The sequence below is a fragment of the Muscardinus avellanarius genome, assembly GCF_963383645.1.
Source record: "Muscardinus avellanarius genome assembly, chromosome: 5".
Classification (NCBI taxonomy): Eukaryota; Metazoa; Chordata; class Mammalia; order Rodentia; family Gliridae; genus Muscardinus; species Muscardinus avellanarius.
In genome coordinates, this window is record NC_137790.1 from 36,547,428 (window position 1) to 36,571,029 (window position 23,602).

Sequence of the window (23,602 nt, forward strand, 5' to 3'; positions counted from 1 at the left end):
AGATTTGAGAGCAAGCAATATTGGATGATTCGCAGGAAACAATGGGGAAATGAGCTAATAACGTGAGATTGAGAAAACAGAACATCAAAGTAACAGCTCTTGAAGTATATGTCAGACATCTATAAATACCTACATTTTGAGGAAGATACAAAAGTAAAGTAATTGAGAGATAGTAAGACAGAGTAGCTCTTTGAAGTGAGGGTGAATTTGCTTAAAGTTTTAGATCTAATATTCATATGGATTTTAGGCACATTGTTTATTTGTTTTCCCTCATTTTCCTCATTTATAAAATGGAAGTATTAACATTTACTTATTATGATTCCTATAAAAATTAAATTAAATGATGTAAGTAAACTACTTATTGGACCACTTGACAAGAAGAGGGGTCTTTAGTTAATAGGTATTTTTTTAGCTGCAGATTCTCTTCATTATTTAAATTCTTCACATTTTAGAAATAGATGATGCCGTCAATATTAAGCAATGACAAATGAATTCCCAAATTTTCTGTTTTAAAACTATGGTGTAAAATGTTACTACTAAGGTAATATTGGTAGTTCAACAAGTTTAGCGTCTAAACCCTGAATATTTTAGGGTACCAAATTACATGAACCAAGACAAGTATTTGTCCATTTTAATAAGTGAAGCTGGTAACATAACTTTTTAATGTTGTGATGTATTGTCATCTTTTCTGTCATTGTACAAACTGATTGTTTAAATAAATACATTAAAAGCCAGGCCTGGTGGTGCATGCTTATAATCCCAGTACCTGGGAGGCTGAGACAGGAGGATAGCAGGTTCATGGATAGCCTCAACTATTTAGTGAGGCCCTCTGAAATTTATTGAGACATTGTTTCAAAACAAAGAATAAATAATAGGCTGGAGGTGTAGCTCAGAGGTAAAATACCCCTGAGTTCAATCTCCAGAACTGAAAAATATAAAATAAAATATTGAAAGAAAAGAATGGATATTTGAATGCTTTGGGTCTTCACTCTCTTCTAGACATGACAGACAAGGCAAGAGTTTATTTAGAAAAATAATACCTAAATTAAATTTAAGTGGTTTCTTCCTTTTCTAAATGACTTTTTTTTTTGGTACTGGGGATTGAACCAAGGATTATTCTACTCTGAGCTTCAACCACAGCCCTATATTTTATTCTTTTTTTTTTTTTAATAAGGTCTCATTATGTTGTGGAGGGCCTCACTAGGTAACTGAGGCTGGCTACTGAACTGTGATCCTCCTGTCTTAGCCTCCCAAGTACTGGAATTACAAGCATGAATGATTATACTCGGCTTAAATGTTCTTTTGACAATAAGAACTAAACACCTACTGCAGACTGAATTTTCCCTCCCCAATTTCATATGTTAAAATCTTCACTCCCAGCACCCCAGAACATAAACTTAGTTAGAAATAGGGCAGTTGCAGACATAAGTAGTCAAAATGAGGTCATACTTAAGTAGAAACGACCAGTATGACTGGTGTCCTTATAGAAAGGGGAAATTCTGGCAGAAATTTGCACACAGAAACAACACTATGTGAAGCTGAAGGCAGAGATTAGGATGAAGCATCTGCAGACCAGGGAATGCTGAAGATTTCCAGAAAAATCACAGAAGGTAGGAAAAAATCCTAGAACAGTTTCTCTGCTTCCAGAACTGTGTATTAATAAAATTCTGTTGTTGAAGTCATCATCTTATACTTTTTAACAGTAGCCATAGAAAACCAACACACTACCACATTCACTGAAATACAAATTCTGAGGAATTGTGTATAAGCTTGTATTAGGGTTCTATTGTTGTGAAATATACATACACAACTTGACAGCTTAAAATGGCACATAGATATTGTCTCAGAGTTTCTGTGGGTCAAGCGTCGAGGCCCAGGTAGGCTGGTCCTTGGCTTTGTCTCTCTCACGCCTGTCCTCAAGGTATTAGCCAGGATGTTTTCTCATTGGAGGGTTTGACTGCAAAGAATTGATTGCCAAACTCACTCCAGTTGTGACTGGATTCCTTACCCTGTGGTTTTACAGTTGAAGTCCTCATTGTTTTGCTAGTGGTGGGCTGGGGAGTATTCTCAGCTTCTCAAGACTAGATGCTCAGTGCTCCCTTCTCAGTAAGTTTGCATTATAGCCGTTTGTTTTTCAAAACTAGCAAAACATTCACCAAATGCTGTACGCAAGTATGTCCTTATCACTCTGAACTTTATTATGATGTATGATTACAATGCACCAATAAAAGTATATTTTTAAAAAGACAAAAATACGTTTGTGAATGCACATGCCTCTGCTGTCTTTTACCCCATTAAAATATATGACTACAATGCACCAATAAGAAAATTTTAAAAAGACTAGCAGGAGAAGCACTCTTACTCAGTCTACTAAGACAGTGTTTTATACAATGTAAGATAATCATGGTAGTAACATTCCATCACCCCTGCCATAGTCTTTTAGTTAGATAAATTCACAGGTTCTACCCACACTTAATTGGGAGTAATTATACTGGCATGTATCTCACAGGTGTCACTATAGGATGATAATACTTAAAGTATATATATATATATATATATATATATATATAGTAACAATAAAGATCTATCAGACTCATGTACATATACACAGAACACACATACATATAGATCAATTGTTCAGTTAAAATAATTATAATCACAGAGCTTACAACTCTGTCATAAGCAAGTTCTAAGGATAAAGCTTTGTTTACTTGGAGAAGAATAATCACTACAAACCTAGTCAAGATATCCTGGGATGTCTACTGCAGTTCTTCAAAAGGTTCTTTGGTACTTAAATTTTTCTCAAGGTATAATGGAACTTACTTCTCTCTCTTCACAAAAATATGCATTTAAATACCTCTGGTCTACACCTGAAACAAAGATAAAATGTCTGTAATTATATGGGAAACAAAAAGACAAATATTTATAAATTATAAGAATCAAAAGAAAGAAAAATGAAACTAACCATAATTATTTATGGATTTTAATTACCTTTTCAATGAAAGGTACATATAAATATACACTTACATGTAAACATAGATAAGAATAAACCAAAAATACTATAGACACTCTAAATGAATCTTGGCAATCTTAATTAAATACAATTGGAAAAGTATTTTGAACGTTATATATCTATTTACTATGGAAATATTTTGATATTGTGATTCAGTAATAATTTAGATATGCTGCAAGCTAAATTTCAATTCCATTAGTGGTACATTTTTCTAGCCACACATTCAATAGATAAAAGAAAAAATTTTCGAAATTTAACTCACTTATATATGATTTAATTCTGATACGATGATGGACTATGCCTTCCCAATTTTGTATCTTTAAATTTGCAAAGCCTTTTCTGAAGTTACCTATTAATTCAATCAAATAGATATCCTGAAGAGTTAAGATTAAAATGTACATACCATATAAGAGGGTCAGTCAGCAGGATTGCTTTCTAAATTTTAGGTCCCCAGACAGCCATCAGGCAGCCAGCAGAAAAATGCATTTTGAAACCATGGAGTCTCCAGTTTTTATCTCTGACATTATGTTGAGATTCGACAGATGGAAGCCCAGCAGCAGACATGCAACGTGGATGCCAAATGAGACACATATACATAGCAGAGTGGTGCCCTACCCAGGTGGTCATCTTCTCCCTTCCAGAACTTTTAACATGGCTCACTCCAAACTTGACTCTGCCGTGGTGATATTGACATGTTCTTCAGTCATTGGTGAATGTCAGTGGGCTCTTGGCTCTCTGTGTGAGGAACTGGAGTATGCTCTCTGCTCTGTACATATGTCCAAGTTGGCAGCCAGTTGGCATGGCTGCTGATGTGTCTCTATCTGTCAGGCCTCCTCATCACCTTTGGGACAAAAATAGGCAATTTGAGTATGTCAGCAAGAATGCTATCATTGGCTGAGGAAAAATATCTAGGGAAATTGTAATTTGGAGATGTTTTAGAAGTAGCTTCACAAATTATCATCTAAACTAAGAAACTGCTTATTGGGGGAATATAGGGAAAATGTAATTAAAATAAGGAAGACTTTCTCTATAATTTTAGCCATGACTTCCATATAGTCTTTAGTGGTTAGTGAGTAAAGAACACCTTGAGTAGTTGAGCCAAACGGAGCACATATATGCTGAATAAATACATACAACACACACATACACACACACGCATGCATACTCATTGTATAGAATGTGTACACTGGATATATATTCTAACACACATATATATATGTGTATATGTATATATACATACACATAAACATATACACACATATATACATATGGCAATAGAACAGCTTTTCTAACAAAATATTTTATAACTTTTCTAAAAAAATAAAACAACCAAAACAGTATTTTAATTGATCAAAATTGCCATTATAATTCATTTCATGAAATAGAATCATGAAGATGTTCTGAATATCTACCGTGTACAGTTTTTAGACATTTTTAGGATGATGTGTATGTTTTCACACTCACATGCACACATGTCAACATTTCACATTTGTCTTCCCCGTCATCCAGCTAATGGAAGACACCCAAATCATTTTTGCTTCAAATTTATCAGGTAACCTTGAAATAATTAGTTGAACTGGTTCCATTTTAAATTAACTTCTCCATCATCATTTTATTCTGGTGATGTTATCTTTAATTGTTATATTCATTCATCCATCCGTTCACACCAACAAATGTTTACTGAACTCATTACCTCCTGTCCAACACTTTAAGCACTTTCTCTGATTATGCTCCCTAATTAATTGCATGAAGTCGCTATCTACTCACTCAAGACAAAGACTTCAGAATCATCCTTGACTTTTTCTTTTCACTCACCTCTCACATTCAATCAGCTCTTAATCTTCTTAATTTTGTTTCCTAAATATCACTGATCAGTCATCCTGTTTCCAAAGTCAGCAGCAGTATTTCTTGGCAATGTGTTGAAGTCCATGAATACTATTGCATAACCTAGACCTTAGAAAATATTACAATGCTTCCACACTTTACAAAACTAGTTATTTTCACCAAAAAGTAAATATTACCATTTTCAATGATTCTGGGTGATTAATTATGAATAGTAAGAATAGAGATGAGGGTACATCTGGTAAATTTTTATTTTTGCTTTGTTTTGTATTGGAATGGTGGATAAGCATATCTCATTTTTAGATAAGGAAAAGTTATCAAAGTTTCCTGTTTTACTTAGATACTTTTTTTGTGTGTGGTACTAGAGATAGGACCCATAGGCATTCTACTTACAAGCTACACCCCTAGACTTTTTCAAAATAATCTGTTTTGAAACAGAATCTTACTAGGTTGCTGAGAGTCTCACTAAATGCTAAGGCTGGTCTTGAACCTGCAATCCTCCTGTTTTAGCCTCCTAAGTAGTTGGATTCCAGCTATGTGCCACTGCAGCTGGTAAATGTTCTTTTAAAACATAAATATACTTTATTGGTGAAGTGTATCCTAGGAATAGAAAATTTATACATTAGCTTTTATTTAGAGGTCTTTCATCCTAATTTTCATGTATGCAAAAATAGAAGACATATAGATTATAGATTCTTAAGCAGCCTGAATCCAGGATACCATGTCTAGTCTGTGGATTCACATGAGTTCTAGTTTGATGGGCTAGAAAAATAAATAAAGAAAATAATTCAAGATGAATAATTACCCTTCAAAGATTTTAGGGAAAAATAAAGGAAGAAGAGGACTTTAAAAAGATTGGATTCACATTTACCTAAACAATATTGGCTGGGATCCTGGCTTGCTTTTCTTTCTTTCTTTCCTTCTCCCTCCCTCCCTTCCTTCCTTCCTTCCTTCCTTCCTTCCTTCCTTCCTTCCTTCCTTTCATGGTACTAGGGTTCCTGGAAGCCCTTCTACCTCCGGGCTACACTCCCAGACCTATTTTTACATTTTTTAAAATTTGGAAACAGGGTCTCCTAAGCCAGCGTGCATGGCTAGCTTCGAACTTGCGCGATCCTCCTGTCTCTGCCTCCCAAGCGCGGGGATTACAAGCGTGCACCACCACGCCCGGCTTGGGATCCTGGCATTAATCATCATGTTTAAGTCCCATATAATTGTGGTATAATAAAAAATAATTGTGGTATAATTTAGTGGATACAAATAGAAGAGCTATTGATAAATTCTGTAGGCTTTTATTTAGATCCTCCTTAGTTATGGCAAATGATTTAATTTATTTATATTATATTTTCCTTTTATTAAAAGAGAGAGGATATATGCTAATTTATGTTTTAGTTTTCTTATATTAAAGGAGAGAGGGTACATACTAATATCCACTTTGTGGTGGTAGCAAGAAGTTTAAATGAGATAATAAACAACTAAATCTTAAGAACAGCATTTGTCTCAGAGTGAGAAATGGATGAAGATATATGTTAGGTATGATTTTAATTTATACCATATCATGGAACATGCATCATACACTGGCTTAATTTCACATTCTGTCTGCCTTAAGTTTGTTATAATTCACACCCCCATCAATGGCTCACAGAATTGACAGAATGTCTCTTTAAAAACAGAATTGATCATGCCATTCCCCAATCTAACTTTCATTAGGGATTCTTCATAGTATTTATTTTTGTATGTATGTATGTATGTATTTATTTATTTTGGTGGTATTAGGGTTCCTGGAAACCCTTCTACCTCCGGGTTACACTTACACACACACACACACACACACACACACACACACACACACACGTGTGTGTGTGTGTGTGTGTGTCTGTATCCAAATAAAAACAAATATATATATATATGTTTTTATTTGGATACAGGGTCTCTTAAGCCAGCCCAGCTGGCTTCAAACCTGCTTCGAACCTCCTTGTCTCCACCTCCCAAGCACAGGGATTACAAGCATGTGCCACCACACCTGGCTCTTCATAGTTTTTAGGCCAAAATTTCTTAACTTGGAATGTAAGTAGGATGATTGTGTGGTTTATAATCAAGCTTTGGAATGATAGACTTTTAACAATCATGACTTTGGACAACAATTTTGACTTATGTCCATCTCAGGCAAATAGGCATACACTTAGTATGGATATCATGCCGTCCTGGGGTTATACTCTCTTCCTTCAGGTAAGGTTCCTGGTGCTCTGGTGTGATGACTCACACAAACTAGCCATACTCAAGCAATATATGATGAATTTTTTGTGTGTGCATGCCTTTGTACGTTCTACCTCCTTGACTGACAACCATTATAATCCAACTCTCTTCTCTCCATTCTTTTATTCAATTTATACTTGCTCTTTTACGCCATTGTCAACATTTGAAATTCTTTTGTATTCATTACTTCTGAATCATTTGTATGCCCATGTGTCATATGACCTGAGCTCATCTTTATTATTATAATGATAATGTGATCATGATTTCCAGGTATAGAATGTCTGTTATCAAAAACACACTGATTACAGGATAGGTCCTTTATTTGTACTTTCTCTGAACAATCTGAGAGTACACATATATTTTTCAAATTTTTAAGATAAATAGAATTCATGGAGGTAAAATAACTTGCAGGGGCTTGCACAGCTTGGAAATTGAGATTGTTCTTCATGAAAACCAACCTTTTCAACAAAAGTGAAATAAGGAAAATTTTACCAAATTTCCCTTTCATTTATCACAAAGAGTGATAATAAGCTATTTATTATTTTTCACCTACATTATAGATTTCTGGAATGTTATTCTATTCTTTATTCATTTTTTATTTCAGGTTTCTTGTACCTTATCAAGTATTCAGCACATAAGAAATGCTTGATGGATGAATAAATCACCAAATCTTGACCAATTCAATGATCTTATGAAAAATGGCCAGTTTCTTTCAGTTCAATGGCACATTTCCAAATTTCTGTCCCCAAACATGTTTCTCTACCCTGAATAGGTTCTCACATCTTGGCTAACTATCTTCATGGTCCAGCCCTGGTTTAAATCATTTGCAAAAAGTTAATGCAAACTTTTACGTATAGAATGATGAAATAGCACTACTTCATAGCAGGATAGTGGGTCAGAAAAACAATATATTCCCTACATAATGCATCAGAATTATAGGTTAAAAAATGCTTCCAATTTCTTTTGCTCCTGAATTAACCAGAAATAACCTTTTTAAACAACATACTGAAAAAAAATTCAGGAAATGGCAGTTTAGATAACGATTGAAAGAGGAAGAATGTCAGGTAATTTTGGAGCATAAGGGTACTGTGAGGAGGCCAGGTCTTAATGGGAGTATGAAGTGGGGGACTTTGGATAGCTAGATAACAATATGGTGAAGAGTCAGGACGGTGGCACTCGGCTTCTGGTGATTTGGGAAGAGAATGTCAGCCCATGAAAGTGGATAGTGGCAAAGAAAACACTTAGTCGTGTGAAAACCTAGAGGCAAAGTGAATCTGCCATTTGATGCGTATTGCTGTCAACTGCAGGCTGGCTGCGACAGACACAGGTGGAATCCCTTGCCAATGTGAGTCCTTGCACAATGAAAAGAAAATGTGTGTGAGAGTGCGTTGTGACATGAGCAGCTGTGCATACACAAAGCTTGGAAGTACAAATCAGTGACCTCTAAGGTTTGGGATGTAAAATGTTAAACTTCTATTATTTCAGAGAATGACTCCCAGTTTTTATTTCGGTTTTGTTTTCACCTATATTACAGTCAGTAAGACTGTATGATACCCATAGAATAGAGATAGACTATCAAAGCTAGAAGAGGCCTGTGGATGACCTAATTCAATGATTTTATTTCATAGATGAGACAATGGAAGTAAACAGACAGTACATGGCATGCTGGAAGTTTCTCAGCCAGATTGCAAAAAGCTGGTCCAGGGTTCTGGTTTCTAGTTTCAGGGTTCAGTTTGTTATCACCATCCGGATCTCTCTGAATTTGTGTCTGTTTAAAACATATGCCACGTATATGTGAATATTTTGGAGCCTCATATAGTTAGGAATGTCAGGATCTTTCTGATGAGGAGTAGATGCCGAGAGAGTTTATGCACAGCATTGAAATATGGCCTTGATAAATTTATTAGTGGTGGTTAGAAGTATGGAGGCCAATGGCAGCTTATAAAAAATAAATTTCATGTAAGAAGTGTAGTAAGGAAAGCATGTCTTTTATACTGCAGATTTTTAAAATATCCTGTTTCCCAATGTGTGGTCCAAGAACACACTATTGTCATCACCTGGGAGCTTACTCTAAATACAGAATTTCAGGTTTCACTTCTGATTCACCAGATCAGAATTCAGATTTGACACAACCCCTCAAGACATCTATTCGTACATCAGGTTTCTGAAAAGCATTGTCACAGAGCACTGATTTTTTTTTCTTTTTTTAGAGACACCTCTGCCTGTTTGAACACCCTTAACCCAAACCTTATGAGGCTCTAAGTACAAGGTGAATAAGATCAGGATAAAAGACCTTTGTGTTTTCATCCAAAAATAATATCTGCTGATCTGTGAAGGAACTAAAACAGAAACAAATAGAAACTAGAATCAGATCAAGGTTTTGGTCTGGCACAGTTATTTGGGGTAAAATGTCGAAAGTTTCTTCACCTGTTGCAGGTGAGAGTAACTCTACCTCTGTGCCAAGTGAGGTAAGACAAGTGAGGCGGCTCATGAGCAGGAGTGGGTGCTCCCTGAAGTTTGCACCTTGGGTACCTGACTTGTCTTCCCCCTCGTCCTGGACCTCTTATACCTATATCATAGTATTTGTGTAGGAAACGAATGAGGGATGGTGGAAAGTACTATTTATTTCTTATTTTCTTCCCTCAATAAACACTCATTGTACATCTCTGATAAGAAAAGTCAGGGGAAAAAAAAGACATTTCAACACTGAGAACATCACGCAATTCAGGCTGCTCAGAGGTAGCCTTCGGTAAACGCATGCACAAAAACAACTTCAAAACTCGAGTTCTCTTTTCAGCTTTCCCATTATTGGCCCTGTGACGTCAAATAAATCTCTTGGCTTTCTCACATCTTTATTTTTTCTATACATATTGTAACCTAGGGTATTGTGCAGGATAATCCATAAAGCACTTTGCAGCTTTTAGAATCTTAAATTATTCTTAACCAAGTTAGAAATGCTGAGAGAGCATGGAATTTTGGAACCAGTCAGATCTAAGATGATCTGAGATAGAAATCCTCACATCCCCACCAGGCAACCTTGGGGAACTTATGTAGCCTATCTGAAGCTCATATTTCATCTGTAAAATGGATTTGTATCGCCAACCTTGCAGACTTGCATGTGGCTGTCAAACGAGATCCACTGCAAGGCTGGCAGCACATCACCTGGGGTATGGAAAGTATTGATAAATCGGAGTTATTATCAGGCTATTTTAATAGGCCAAAAAAAATCTCATTTCCTATGAGAGGCATGCCAAATGGGATGCTCAAGTTACTGTTTGCATTTTCCACCCGTGAAGGTGTCCGTGAATTGAAATTAGCACTGTGTGTGAGTCTCGTGGGATTCAAGTGTTGCTAAGGCAACTGCTAATTTCCAAATCAGGGTAAATAGTTTCGCAGAATGTACAGTTTCCTTTAACAAATTGGATTTTGGTGAAGGGCACACCTTTCCTTCCCCTGCTGCCGCCTACCCCGGCGGAGGTCGTGCACCTGCGGCTCAGTGTGCCAGGGGCTACTTTCATCTTCTGCCAGGGATGCTCTGAAGGTAACAGGCAGTCGCGGAGATCCCTGAGGTCTGTCAGCTTTACCCAGTCTTTACCTTTTGTACTTTGTCAAGTCCAAGTCACATTTCTTGACTCACACAGTAGGGCACTGAAACAGCGTCTTGGCACATTCTTGTAATAGACTTCTCAGCAAAGAGGCCTGTGCAGTTTACAGCCATCTCCTCCTGTCTTCACTTCCAGCCCGCACCAGCTCATACTTCCCCTACTCACTCATAGGAATTCCTGCAGAGCTTTAACCTATTATTAAGCCAGCATTGCCTCTCCTGCTACATTCTCATGTTAAATTAGTCCTCTTCATTGTTGCAAATAATAGGCAACCACTTAGATATCAATGAAAATTCACCGCACTGCTGTGGGATTATTTCAGCCCTGGATAAACTACACATTCTTTCTATTGTTTATGTGGAGCGATTTTCAGTCTCTCTTGCTTCCTTTTAAAATCTTTTCTTTTGGGAGGAATGGCCAATCTCCCTCCTGTACTTCGCAAATTTTCTCCCGAGTCCCTTTGAACAATGGACACTGTAACAGTGGCATCTTTCTGCAAGGATGTTTCGCATTGGCCCCCGTTTTTTAATATGCCGGTAGCAGAACATCAATGTAATACTAATAACTCAGGGAAGCATGTTAATTACCTTCTTTAAGAGTGTGAAAAGGAAATTTATAATTATTTCTTCTTTTCTGGTCAAGTCCTGAAATCAGAAAGAGTCTCGCCAAGTTTTGCAGAGTTGTGTGAGGAAAACAGCTTGGACACTCATTTCCATTCATGTTCTACAGTGTGCCAGGCAAAATGCTAGGCCTCACTGGTGGGCTGTGTACCTTTGAATTGAACGCAACTCTGAAAAATGGGTGTTGTTATGCTTATATATATATATATATATATATATATATATATATATATTTTTTTTTTTTTTTACTAACAAGAAAACTGAATAGATTTTTTAAAAAACCTTATATTAAAAAAATCAGCCTGGAAAACCCATGTATCACCGAGGCCTTCAAAAATTACTAATACTGGTAGGAAAGCCCCTGAGTTCCACCCCAAGTACCACACACACACAAAAAAAATACTGATAACATCCACAAAAGAAAATATTTCTCAGCTGGGTATGGTGGCGCATGCTTGTAATCCCAGCATTTGGGAGGCTGAGACAGGAGGATGGCGGTTCCAGGACAGCTTCAGCTATTTAGTGAGGCCCTTTGCAACTCAGTGAGACTCTGTTTCAAAATAAAGAATAAAAAGTAGGGCTGGGGATTTAGCTTGGAAGTAGAATGCTCCTGGGTTCCATCCCCAGTACCACAAAAAATAAAGTAAAATAAAATAAATAACTAAATAAAAAATAGGGCTGGGGATGTAGCTCAGAGGTAGAATGCCTCTGGGTTCCATCCCTAGTACCACAAATAATAATAATAATAATAATAATAATAATAATAATAATAATAATGTTTCTCCTTTGTCAGAAGGGCAATCATTTAAAAAATATTGCAATGTATGGCATACATAAAAGAGGATATGTACAATGTAGATGTAGAAATACTAAGGATAAAATGGGTACTCCTGTATTTACCAATTGCATAAGGGAAGGAACCTACCTTCCTGATGTGCCTGCACAGAGCCCATTGGCCCTCAGATCCCTTGCTCTGTATCACAGGAAGGATGGCCCTTGTGGGTTATGTTACCTATGTACCTTTGGGGCCAGTGTGATCCATGCACATGACTGGGAGGCAGGAGGAAGAAGAAGCCAGGGTGTCTCCTCTCCCCTACCTTCCCTCACGGTGGCTGTGTACTCTCCAAAGTTCTCAAGGTTTCAAACTGGGCTTTAATAATACCATCTTTTCTTTTTTTCTCTTTTACCCAGAGATAGTATTTGATTCCTTTTGCTTTCCTAATTTCTGCCATATCTCAGTTTTTGGGGGTGAGGGTACCGGTAATTGAAACCAAGAGGTAGTTTTTACCTCTGAGCTATACCCTCAACACTATTTTAGTTTTGAAACAGGGTCTCATTAAATTGCTCAGGGTCTCACTGAGTTGTTGAGACTGGCCTGGAGCGTCCGATCCTCCTGTTTTAGTCTGTTACAGGCCTGAACCACCATGCCTGGCATTTTCTCACTCTTTCCCACTTGATTTCTCAACTCTTTTATTACCTAAGTAAGGATTTTCTTATTAAATTTCCTGTGATGCAAGTAGATGTCTTCCATTACTTTCCTTTCTTTTCCTTTCATTTGGGTCCTGATGACTTTAGAGACCCTGCATGCGCTCCCTAGTAGATCGCACTTCAAATCCCATCCCAGAAGTAACCTCTATTTTGAATTTTAATTTTAGCAGTTTTTCTTCATTGGTTTTATCACTCATGTAGTCTAAAACACTATATTTTTTTGATTTTCCAGTTTCACATTTTAAATAAATGAAACCACACAATGTGTTCTCTTCTGTGACTTTTTTCCTTTTTGAGCCAATGTTTTTGAGATTCATGCATATTGATATATGCAGCATTCCATTCATTTTCTCTGCTGTGTTGTACTTTGCTATTGAAATAACACAATTTACTTATTCATTTTACTTTGGATGGGCTTTTATCCCTTTTCACTCTTATGAACATGCTACTCTAAAAATTTCATTGTATGTCTCTTGCTACCTGCATGCAAGAGTTTCTTTGGAAACTCTTGAGTCTATGAGTAAAATGATAAGCCTGTTTACCACATAAAGTTTTTAGGGTTTTGTAATGATATCAAACTGTTTCCCAAAGTAATTGTACTAATTTACAATCCCACCAGCAGTGAAAATTTTTTTCATTTATTCTAAACCCTAGTTAGCACTTGGTTTTATTGAATGAACATTGAAGATTTAAATGAAGACAAACATCTGTAAACATTTATAAAACTATTTTATATACTTTTCTAAAGTGAGGTACTCCTGTGTTGAAAAATTTCACCTGCCATGTGAGTAAATGTAAACATTTCTAATGTCTACATATAAAACCCTTGCCTTTTTTTTTTTTTTTTGTAGATGAGAAGACTCTCATAGATCATGGTGGTCAATCTATTCAATGTATGGAGGTTAAATGATTTGTTAAAAGAAGACTAGTTCGAGGGTAATTAGACATAAAAATCTGACTGTTTGACTCAAGCCCCAAGACGAAGAGAAAAGGTGAAAAGCAAATCATTCCAAAGCAAGGAATAATTAGCACTCACTCGTAGCTTCTTGAGATATCCCTAACAGGTTGTTGTAACTTTTGTCCCAAGGCCCACTTGAAGAAATTAGGTATTGAGATTGATGACACAAAGAAAAATATATCGTTGGAGAAATTTGTTGCATTGCAGTATTCTCACCAGCCAGGGGAATGGGGATAAAATTCTGTTCTTTTTAAAATGCTTTTCTCTCATCTCAAGTTAAACTTGAGGAGCTTCAGTGGAATGCTTCAGAGAGCTTCACTTGTGTCTCCTGCATCTCTAGTCACAAGGGATGGTGCCCGGTTTATTATTGGAAAATCCTAAAGACAAAGGCTTTGTGGGAGAAGAAGGTACTAGAACTCCAAGTGTTTGTCAATCCTAAGCATCTTCAGATTGTACTCAGTTTGAGAGATAGCTTTGTGCTAGAAGGTGCAGGGGGAGAGACTGTGGGACTGGAACAGAGAACCTGTGCAGGGTGAATGGCTAGAGGTCAATGAGGAAGGTAAGTCACACCATAGAGAGAGGGTTTGCTGTGTCAAGTGAGCTACACTTGAATGTTCCCAGGATGTGTGCACAAGGACTCCAGAAAACAGACAAAGGAAAGGCTCTCCTTTTTTATACTTTTATTGGTGTTTTATAGTGTCACTTCATAATGCAGTTTAGAGTGACAGCGACATACATCCACATAGCACTTTTGGGCTGTCCCCTGGCTCTCTCCCCACTCTCCCCCTTCCTCATACAGGGTATTGAGGTTGACATTGGTATTCTCACATATGTTCATGTCAATTGTAGCTATTCCTTCATTGATCCTCCTTCTCTCCTTCCCTTCCCCTAGACATCTCCCTGGCTCCACTGGGGTTTCTCCTCCATTATTTGAAGTCTCTCTGCTATCCCAAGTATTCCCTACCTTTCACATATGAGAGAAAAGACATGATGCTTTACTTTCAGTGACTGGCTAATCTCACTTAATATAATATTATAGTAATATGTGCACATCCATGCTTGTAGCAGCATGATTCACAATAACCAAATTATGGAACCGACCCAGGTGTCCATCCACAGATGAATGAATTACAAAATTATACAATATATACAGAATAGAAATCTCCTCAACAATGAAGAACAAAATTATGTCAGCAGGAAAATGGACGGACCTGGAGAAAGAGTCCTCTTCTAATGCACAAATGAAGAGAACACGAATCGTAGATCGCTTTAGTACCAGTGGCCCAGTAGCGTATGAGCCTTCTTGTATTTTACCGGCCTTTCCTTCTCCCTTTTACAGGAACCTAGAGATGAATGGTGGGAAGCAGAGAAGTGTGAGATGCAAAGGCGGCCCATCCCACAGTCTTAGGCATCTTGAGGCATGTCATGGGGAATGCCACAGCTGAGACGGGGACACATGCACATCTACACAAATTCCTGAATGTTGCTATCACATGGACTGTGCAACTTAATTACGTGAATAAATGTTTTGTGAATAAGAGTGACAAGTGTTTTTGAAAGTGATGAGAAACATCATAAGCAAAAAAGGACAGTTTTCATTGAAAACTTTACTTCTTTTCTGCCTGAAATGCTCACTGGAAGTTCAGCAAATGTATATATTTTAAAGGCATAAGCCTACTGGGCAATAGCAGATCTGGCAGCCACAGCTTCAGAGGCTGGAAAGCAGCAGGACAAGTGGTGACAGAGAACGCAGAGCCAAGAAGTCTGCATCCTACCCGGTGTGGGTGCAGACAATCGATTTACTTCATTAGAGAATTATGACAAGGCTCAGAAGTTGGCTAACGCGAGAGACCTGCCCGAGTGGAGGTGAAGGTGGGCCCAGCAGTCAACTGTCTGTTCAAAGGCCCCTGAGCTTCCTAGATTCCGTCCAGATTCTCCTTCATAGCCCTCGTGAATCCCTCTGTCCTTTCACAGGACGTAATGATGTCCTTCTTCACATTTCACTTTCAGATATTATGCTTTGACTTCCAGCTGTATTTCACTACACATTTTTCAATCCCTGGTAGTTTTGCTGCCATTTTTGGATGATTAATATATGATATTTATATTATTATGACTATGTAAATGCTATTTACTGCTGAGCCATTTAGGATAGTTAATTATTTTTCCCCCAAATGACTTTGTTTTTCATGGCATTAATTAATACCATTTTCTTTTAAAAGTTTGATTAACACACACACATACATCCAATCACACAGGCATTTACACACTCAGAGGAATACAAGTGAATCCTGCAGAATGTTCACAAGGACAAAATGCCTCTATTCATAAGATTAAGGAAAAACTTTAAGGTAAAACTGAATCTGGGGATGGAGCAGGGAAATCTAAACTTAGTTATGTTGACTGGCTACCCTGGGTGTCACTTTGGTTTAGTTAGTTTAATACTCTATAATTTGCTTTAGGCAGATATGACATAAACATACCATTTTCAATATAGTTTATTCCTTACATATCACATTATCCTGTTTTCAGAGAGGAAAATAACCAAAAGCTTTATGACAATGTAATTGAAGAAGGATGTGATTGGGGTAACTGGTAAATCAGTAAAAGTTTCTTAGGGTCCTGAAGTTTTAGGAGTATCAGAAAACTGGTAGCAATTAAGGCAAAAGCAGTTCAAACAAACAGTAAATTCACAGAGTTATATAATAGATAATATAATATTTCCAAAAAGTATTTTTCAGTACTGTCAAAAATAAATAAAAGAAAGCTGAGCGCGGTGGCACACACTTGTAATCCCAGCTTTTGGGAGGCTGAGACAGGAGTATCAAAGTTCGTGGATAGCCTCAGCTACTACTTAGTGAGGCCCTTTGCAACCCAGTAAGACCCTGTTTCAAAATAAAGAATAAAAATAGGGTGGAGGGTGTAGGTCAGAGGTAGAATGCCCCTGGGTTCCATCTCCAGTACTGCAAACAAAACAAAACAAACAAACAACCCAGAATAAATAAAAGAAGAATAGAAGAGAATAGGGGGCAAATCTGAAAGCATTAGATCAGTTTAGAGCTGAAAAATAAAATGAGAGGGATGAATCAATTTTCTTGTCTTAGCCGGGCGTGGTGGCGCACACTTGTAATCCCCGCGCTTGGGAGGCTGAGACAGGAGGATCGTGCTGGTTCGGAGCCAGCCTCGCTGGCTTAAGAGACCCTGTTTCCACATAAAGTTAAAAAATAGGTCTGGGAGTGTAGCCCGTGGGAGTGTAGCCCAGAGGTAGAAGGGCTTCCAGGAACCCCAGTACCACAAAAAAAAAAAAAAAAAAAAAAAAAATTTCTTGTCTTAGCGGAGAAAGCAGGAAACTGATATGACAGTACATGAATTACTAGGACATTGGGGGATACAGAGGACACTCGGATTGCTTAGATATTTTTTGGGGGGCTACTAGGTGGGCAACTACATCATTTGCTTAAATATGTACAAAAACCTTTTAGGTTTGAGTGGAAGATGTAGATTTATTGGCTGTGTATTATTTATGGAAGAGGCTTCAAGATAATATGAGGTAGGATAACATTTGGAGGATTTCAGTGATATTTTAATCCTTTTCCCTGCAATCAGTTGGTCTTCTCTTCTCTGAGGCAACTAGAGTATTACATCTTCACTGATGCACGAGAAGAGAGGATTAATATAAAGCACATCAGAAGTGTTATTACCAAAGTATATTTTCATAAGCCTAGGCCCTACCATAAAGAAAATTTTTGTAGAAATGCATCATAAATAAAATAAAAGTAGTCCTTTTTAGTCACTCTCTTTTCCATAAAGAAAAAGTTATGATCTTTAAAAGGGAAGAAAGAGACCTCGTTCAACTCTGGAGTATGGAGATAACAGTGTTTTCTCACTGCAAACAAAGACAAGAGTAGAAATCTTCACTTGGTGTGTCTAGGAAGACTCTTCAGAGCGCTTCATAGATGATCCTGTGGCAATTAGTGATTTGGGATCAAAAAAGCATTTACCGCATACCCCCAAAAGCCTCCTACTGGGCTAAAAGAGGACTGAGTCAATGTAGTCAGAGAAGAGGAGAATTCAGGGCTGATATTTGAGGGTTAATGAGCAAAGGACAAACCAGACACAGAATTCCTCAGCTAACAATAGAGTGAACACATGAACAGACTTTTCTCTAGTCCTAGCATATCCCCAGAATTTAAAAGCAATATTAGGGAGAAGGCAGATTGTACTTTCAACTGATTAATACTACATTTTCATTTTCTTGGAGAAATTATGCATAATTACTGAAAAAAAGCTATTTTGGGGAGGTCATGTGGTTTCATAGACTGGGATTCACATGTGCTACCTACAGTTGCTAATGAAATGTGTTCTCCTGAGATCAAAATGATAAAGATGATCTGTAGATATTGGCTTGGAAGTCATCACTGTATCTTTGGGTGCTGAAAACTCATCAAGAAAGAGATTACTGTGAGTCACAGAAGTAAAAAAAATGGGTGCTCTTCCTAATATGTGGATGCTAGGGAGCAAAAGGGTCATAGGAGGAGCTTTAGATGAAGTAACCACAGATGAGCAAATAAGGTGACCTAACTGAGAGGAATGAGAGAGGGAAGAGGGTAATTTCCTGATGTGCATGATGTACATTAAAAAACATATCAAAGTCAATTACTAAGCCAAACATGAGAAGGAAGGAGGAAGGAGGGAATGGGGTGGGAATTGGGGAAGGGCTAAATGAGTGATGTGTGCATGTATGCCTCTATCATCTTGTACCCCATTAAGATATATGACAATACACAAATAAAATAAAATAAATTAAAACTAAAAAGGGCAGGGGTATGGCTTGAAGGTAGAATGCCCCTTGGTTCAATACCAAGATTAAAAAAAAAAAAACAGATTGCTTCCATAATGTGTGGTCCAAGAAAAAAAAATAGTTGAGATCAACATATCTAAAGAACATCACAATTCAAACAAGTGGAAGAAGAGGACTCCTTCAAAAATACAGAGGAAGTATATTTGAGGAGAGCTATGTCTGAAGGTCTTATGTTTCTGGACCTGCTCCTTTCATTTCAAAAGAACTGGTACCTTATTTGTCTCAGTTTCATGAAAATTTTTATGTGTTGACAAAATAAACTTCCAGTTTTCATCATTTATATAATTAAGCTAAATGAATTCCGCAGTTCTGTTTTGTAGGAACTTTGACTTCAAGGAGAAAGGGGAACTTGAGTATTAGTACAACTAAACATTTCAATAACCTTTTGTTAAAAAGCAAAGCTAAAGGAAACAGTATGTATAGTTCGACAAAACAAAGGACATCAAAATACACAAAAATCTTTCAGATAACATGCATTGATTTTTTTTCATTGGATCTTGGAAAACTATGATTCCTCATAAACTGGTCTATTACAGAGTAGCCAGAAAATATTGTGTTAAGAGGTTGGTAATTTTTGAGTCTTCTAGTAAACATACAGTAATAATTCTCCTCTGGCGTGCACGTTGGTATTCTTGAACACTTTAGAGTTGTAGACTCTCATTTAGGATGAAACTGAAGAGGCTGCCAACCCTTCATGTGTCAGCCTTGGTGAAAACTGATGTTCATGTGGTAGTGTCAGTTGTCACCCGGGATAGATTTCAGTTGCCATTGTGAATATAAAAAGCTCACTACCCCATTACTAATTCCCATGAGTTATTTAGTCCTGTCTTTCTTTTTCTAAAGGTTAAACTCTTATCTTTCTGCTAAAAAGTTAGATAATTAACATTCTCACTTACAGTGCTTCCATAACATCTGTAGATTATGCACCATTAATCAAATTCCTCTGCAGGCATGATTGACTTTTGCAAAGAAACTTGGGGAATAAATCCTTTCGCTTCAGTAATAAATTTGTTGTTATTATGGTTTAAAAAAAATCTCTTTCTGAGAAACTCGATTTAGAGTAATGGTTTCTAGCTACTTAAAACAGTTATTACACCATATAACAGAAATAAGAGAAAATGACGATTTTTAGAACCTTTAAAAGTGCTGACATCTTCGCATTCAAAACTTTGGAATTTGTGATTTCCAAAGCATTGCATATTTATAAAATCATTTGTATTGACATTTAAATTTTCCATTTTCAAATGACAGAAGCTAAAATTAAGAATATACACTTCATCAGCATTTTAACTTGAATTTAAAATTCACTTGTATTCAAAGGATATATAAAAAAATCAGATTTTTAACTTCCTAAAATTTCTGTGCCTGAATTATTGTCAAGAACACCTGTACAAGGCAAGTGCTGGACATTTATAGAAAATATGTCCTAGAAACTATCTGCTCATGGAAAAAATCTGTTTTATATCTGTGATGTTTCCTTGACATTTTCTTTCTGCTGTAGGTTTCTTATAATGCCTCCTTGATCTGTCTGAGGAGATAGATTGCAGAATTTTTTGGAAGCTTTAGAGATCTATTAAACATAGAAGCAAAATTTTTTTCTATCATAAGGCCTTGCTTTCAGTTCTCTTCCTAATGTTAGCTCCTCCTTTCTTTTTACTTCCCTTGTGTAAGCAGTAGAAAATAGCAGTGCAGAGGGAAGGAAATAAACTAATATAATTTTTTGATTGGATAGAGAACTATAAATTGGATAAAGGAAATTAAATATAAATATTTTGTGCCCAAAACAAAATAAAATCTTTACCCAAAGGCTCTTTCTCTAAATTTTGAATATAATAAACTTTTTCACAGATAACAAATTGATAATATTTACATAGATTCATGTTTGTTGTAGCCTCCGTAGTCATAGTAGATATAATTTAAGGGGCAGAAGAACAGAGATGAGGAAGAGAGAAATCACAACAAACAGAATACATAGTGGTACCAATAGATAATGATTATCTATACTAGTGACATTATGGGGTATATTCTAAAGATTAACCATAATAATCATGTTCTTTGTATAGTATTAAGGTCTCAAAATGGTGACAGATGAAATAGTTCATTACCAAGTAACTTTTCTACTGTTTATTAATATTGAGAGAATCATGTTTAGTGTTTATTTAAAGTATAATCTCTAGCCATTCTGGACCATTGTAATTAACTATATACTTCTAAAACTTTATAAACAGGCTAATATTGACCTAGCCGTTGTCTCTCCTATCAGGTGAATTTCTACTCATCCTTTAAAGGATAAAAGAAGTGTCTTTTCTTTCAAGGTTTGGGAACTCCTTGATTCAGAAAAAAAAAAAAAAAAAGATTTCCTTGCTATAATACTGCATTACGTGGAGTTCAAGTAAATAAACCACTTTTTATCTTAACTTGCTACTTGTGTTTTTTGTCTACTATATGTGATCTTGAGAAGAACAAGAACCATATCATGGCTATCATATTTTCAGCAATGACCTCAGGGTCTTAGGAAAGTAGTCATAGTTTAAAAATCATGTAAGAGTGCAGAAATATTTATTTATTTATTTATTTATTTATTTATTTATTTATTTATTTATTTATTTATTTATTTTTGGTACTGGTGTTCCTGGAAACCCTTCTACGTCTGGGCTATATATACAGGTCTGGGAGTGTATAGGCTGGCTTTGAACCTGCGCGATCCTCCTGTCTCCGCCTCCCAAGCGCGGGGATTACAAGCATGTGCCACCACACCCGGCAGAAATTTATACTTGTAGAAACAAGAAGGGGCATAGTTAATATCTTGATCTTAAGAAAGTTCTGCTTATTTTGTCAGGTACATACAGTCTTCGTGATTTATTATTACTTCTTCGTGTAAGACTAAATGAAAAGTAAAAAATAATCAAAAATAGAGATTTAAATTGCATGTTGACAAAACACTAAAATACAAACATTTTGAGGAAAAGATTTTTGTGAGATAAATTTGTTATTAACTTGAACTTAAATAAACCATGATTTAGAAAAGATTGAAAAAACTCACCAAAATTAAGGATTTAGAAAATAAGAATATATTTCTGGATTGACCTTAATCTTTAATAAATAACAAACACAATGATAGCAGTGTTTAGAATATTAATTATTAATGAGTATCCATATCTAATGACTACCCTTAAAAATAAAATGTAATGAGCCAGGAGTTCAGCTTGTGGAGACATGAATTTATTCTATTTGCATATTATTTCTCATGCTTTTGAATTTTAAATTTATATATTCCTTTGACTAAGTGTACTGACAGCAAAGCTGACCAAGAGATAGAAATTATTCTTCTAATGATGCTTCTAATTTAAGTATATAGAACTCCCTGCCTTCTACCTCCTTCTTTGTTTATTTCTGTATTCTTATTTAGATGAGAATTTTTTTGGAAGTAAGTATATTTCTTCAGTATTATATCCTCAATAATTAGTACAGTAGTTAACGCATAAGAGAAACATAATAAATATTTGTGGATACATGCATATTTTTATATTTCTAAGGTACATCATACAGAGAAACAGTACATGGCCCTTTTTTGTAGCTATGGATACTTGGATGACTAGAAAACCTCTAATAAAAATGTTATAATCAGTTTCAGCAAACACCCTTTCTGCTAATATTTGATATGTTTTCATTTTGTTCTCAGTCTAGTAGCTAATAAAGATAAACTAATTACAAGACCCAGTGAGTAGAGCAGTTCTGGTCTCTATCCTCAAAGTGCTGAGGTCAAATTGAAACAATTATTGGCCATTCTCTTTACTCGAATAAATCAGTTTGAACTTTGATTGCCAATAATGAATCATTTTCTAGGATATGTAATTACAAATATTGTCAACAGGAGAGAAACCAAGTGTTTATTGAGCTGTTTACGGAGCTTATATTGCAAAGAAAATAGCAGTGTGTAAAATATATGGACATCCAATAATCTTAACATTTTAGAGCTAAAATTTTTAGTGACGTAAGTCATTATATTTAGGATCTTGCCTTTTTTATGTGAAGAAATGAGACATAGAGTGTTTAAGTAACTAAAAACACATAAATGGTTGGTCCCCAGAAGAGAATTCATGACTCCCCGTTCCTCATATAATCTCTCTTTCAGTATGCTCCTATTGTTTAGTATATGTCATAGACTTAATAAAAATCCAAATCTACCCACAATAGTATACTGATTCAGCCAATAATATAATGGAGAATTAGTGTCTCAAGGTAAGTAACAATGATTCAAGCAAATTAGGGCAGGAAGCCATGTTTTCATAGAAAACCACTGCCTCTGTACAGTGCATGTATTGCCAAGAGCGCCACCCTGTGGACACTTTCAGAAATTCAGAAATTCAGTGTAGATGAGGAGCCCGGGGCTTTAAAATAGGCTGCCTTCTTTCTAAAAGGAATGAATATTAGCTGTCCAATTTCTCTACCTCTCCAATTTTATTTTTGTTTGTCCACTTGCTCTTATTTTAAAATATAATGAGAATTCTTGTTTCTGAAAGCTCTTTTGTGCTACCTCCAACAGACCGGAAGACTTTATGTTTGGGAGGCTAATGTGAAATGTTATCTTTGGATGTTGTGGGTAATTTTTTTTTTAAGCTCTTCAGTGTTTAAAAAAGGAGAATGTGAATCAATAAATAATTAAAATAATGATGAGGATGACAGAGGATATCTTTGTAGAGAGTATCTCCACCCAAATCATTGAATTAGTCTTTCAACATTTCAAGGTATCAACTAGAAAAACACACAATATAACATATACAAATTAATATCTTGGTCAGGTGAAGGAGTTAAAAAAATCCTTTAATAGAACTGAAAGTGTAGCTATTGATTTCTTAGGAGATAGGATTGCTAAAGGCTGAATTGCTTCTATGATTAAATCACAAGTTTCGGCTTTGGCATCAGTGTTTCCTTCAGTCAAAATCACAGAGGATATCTGCA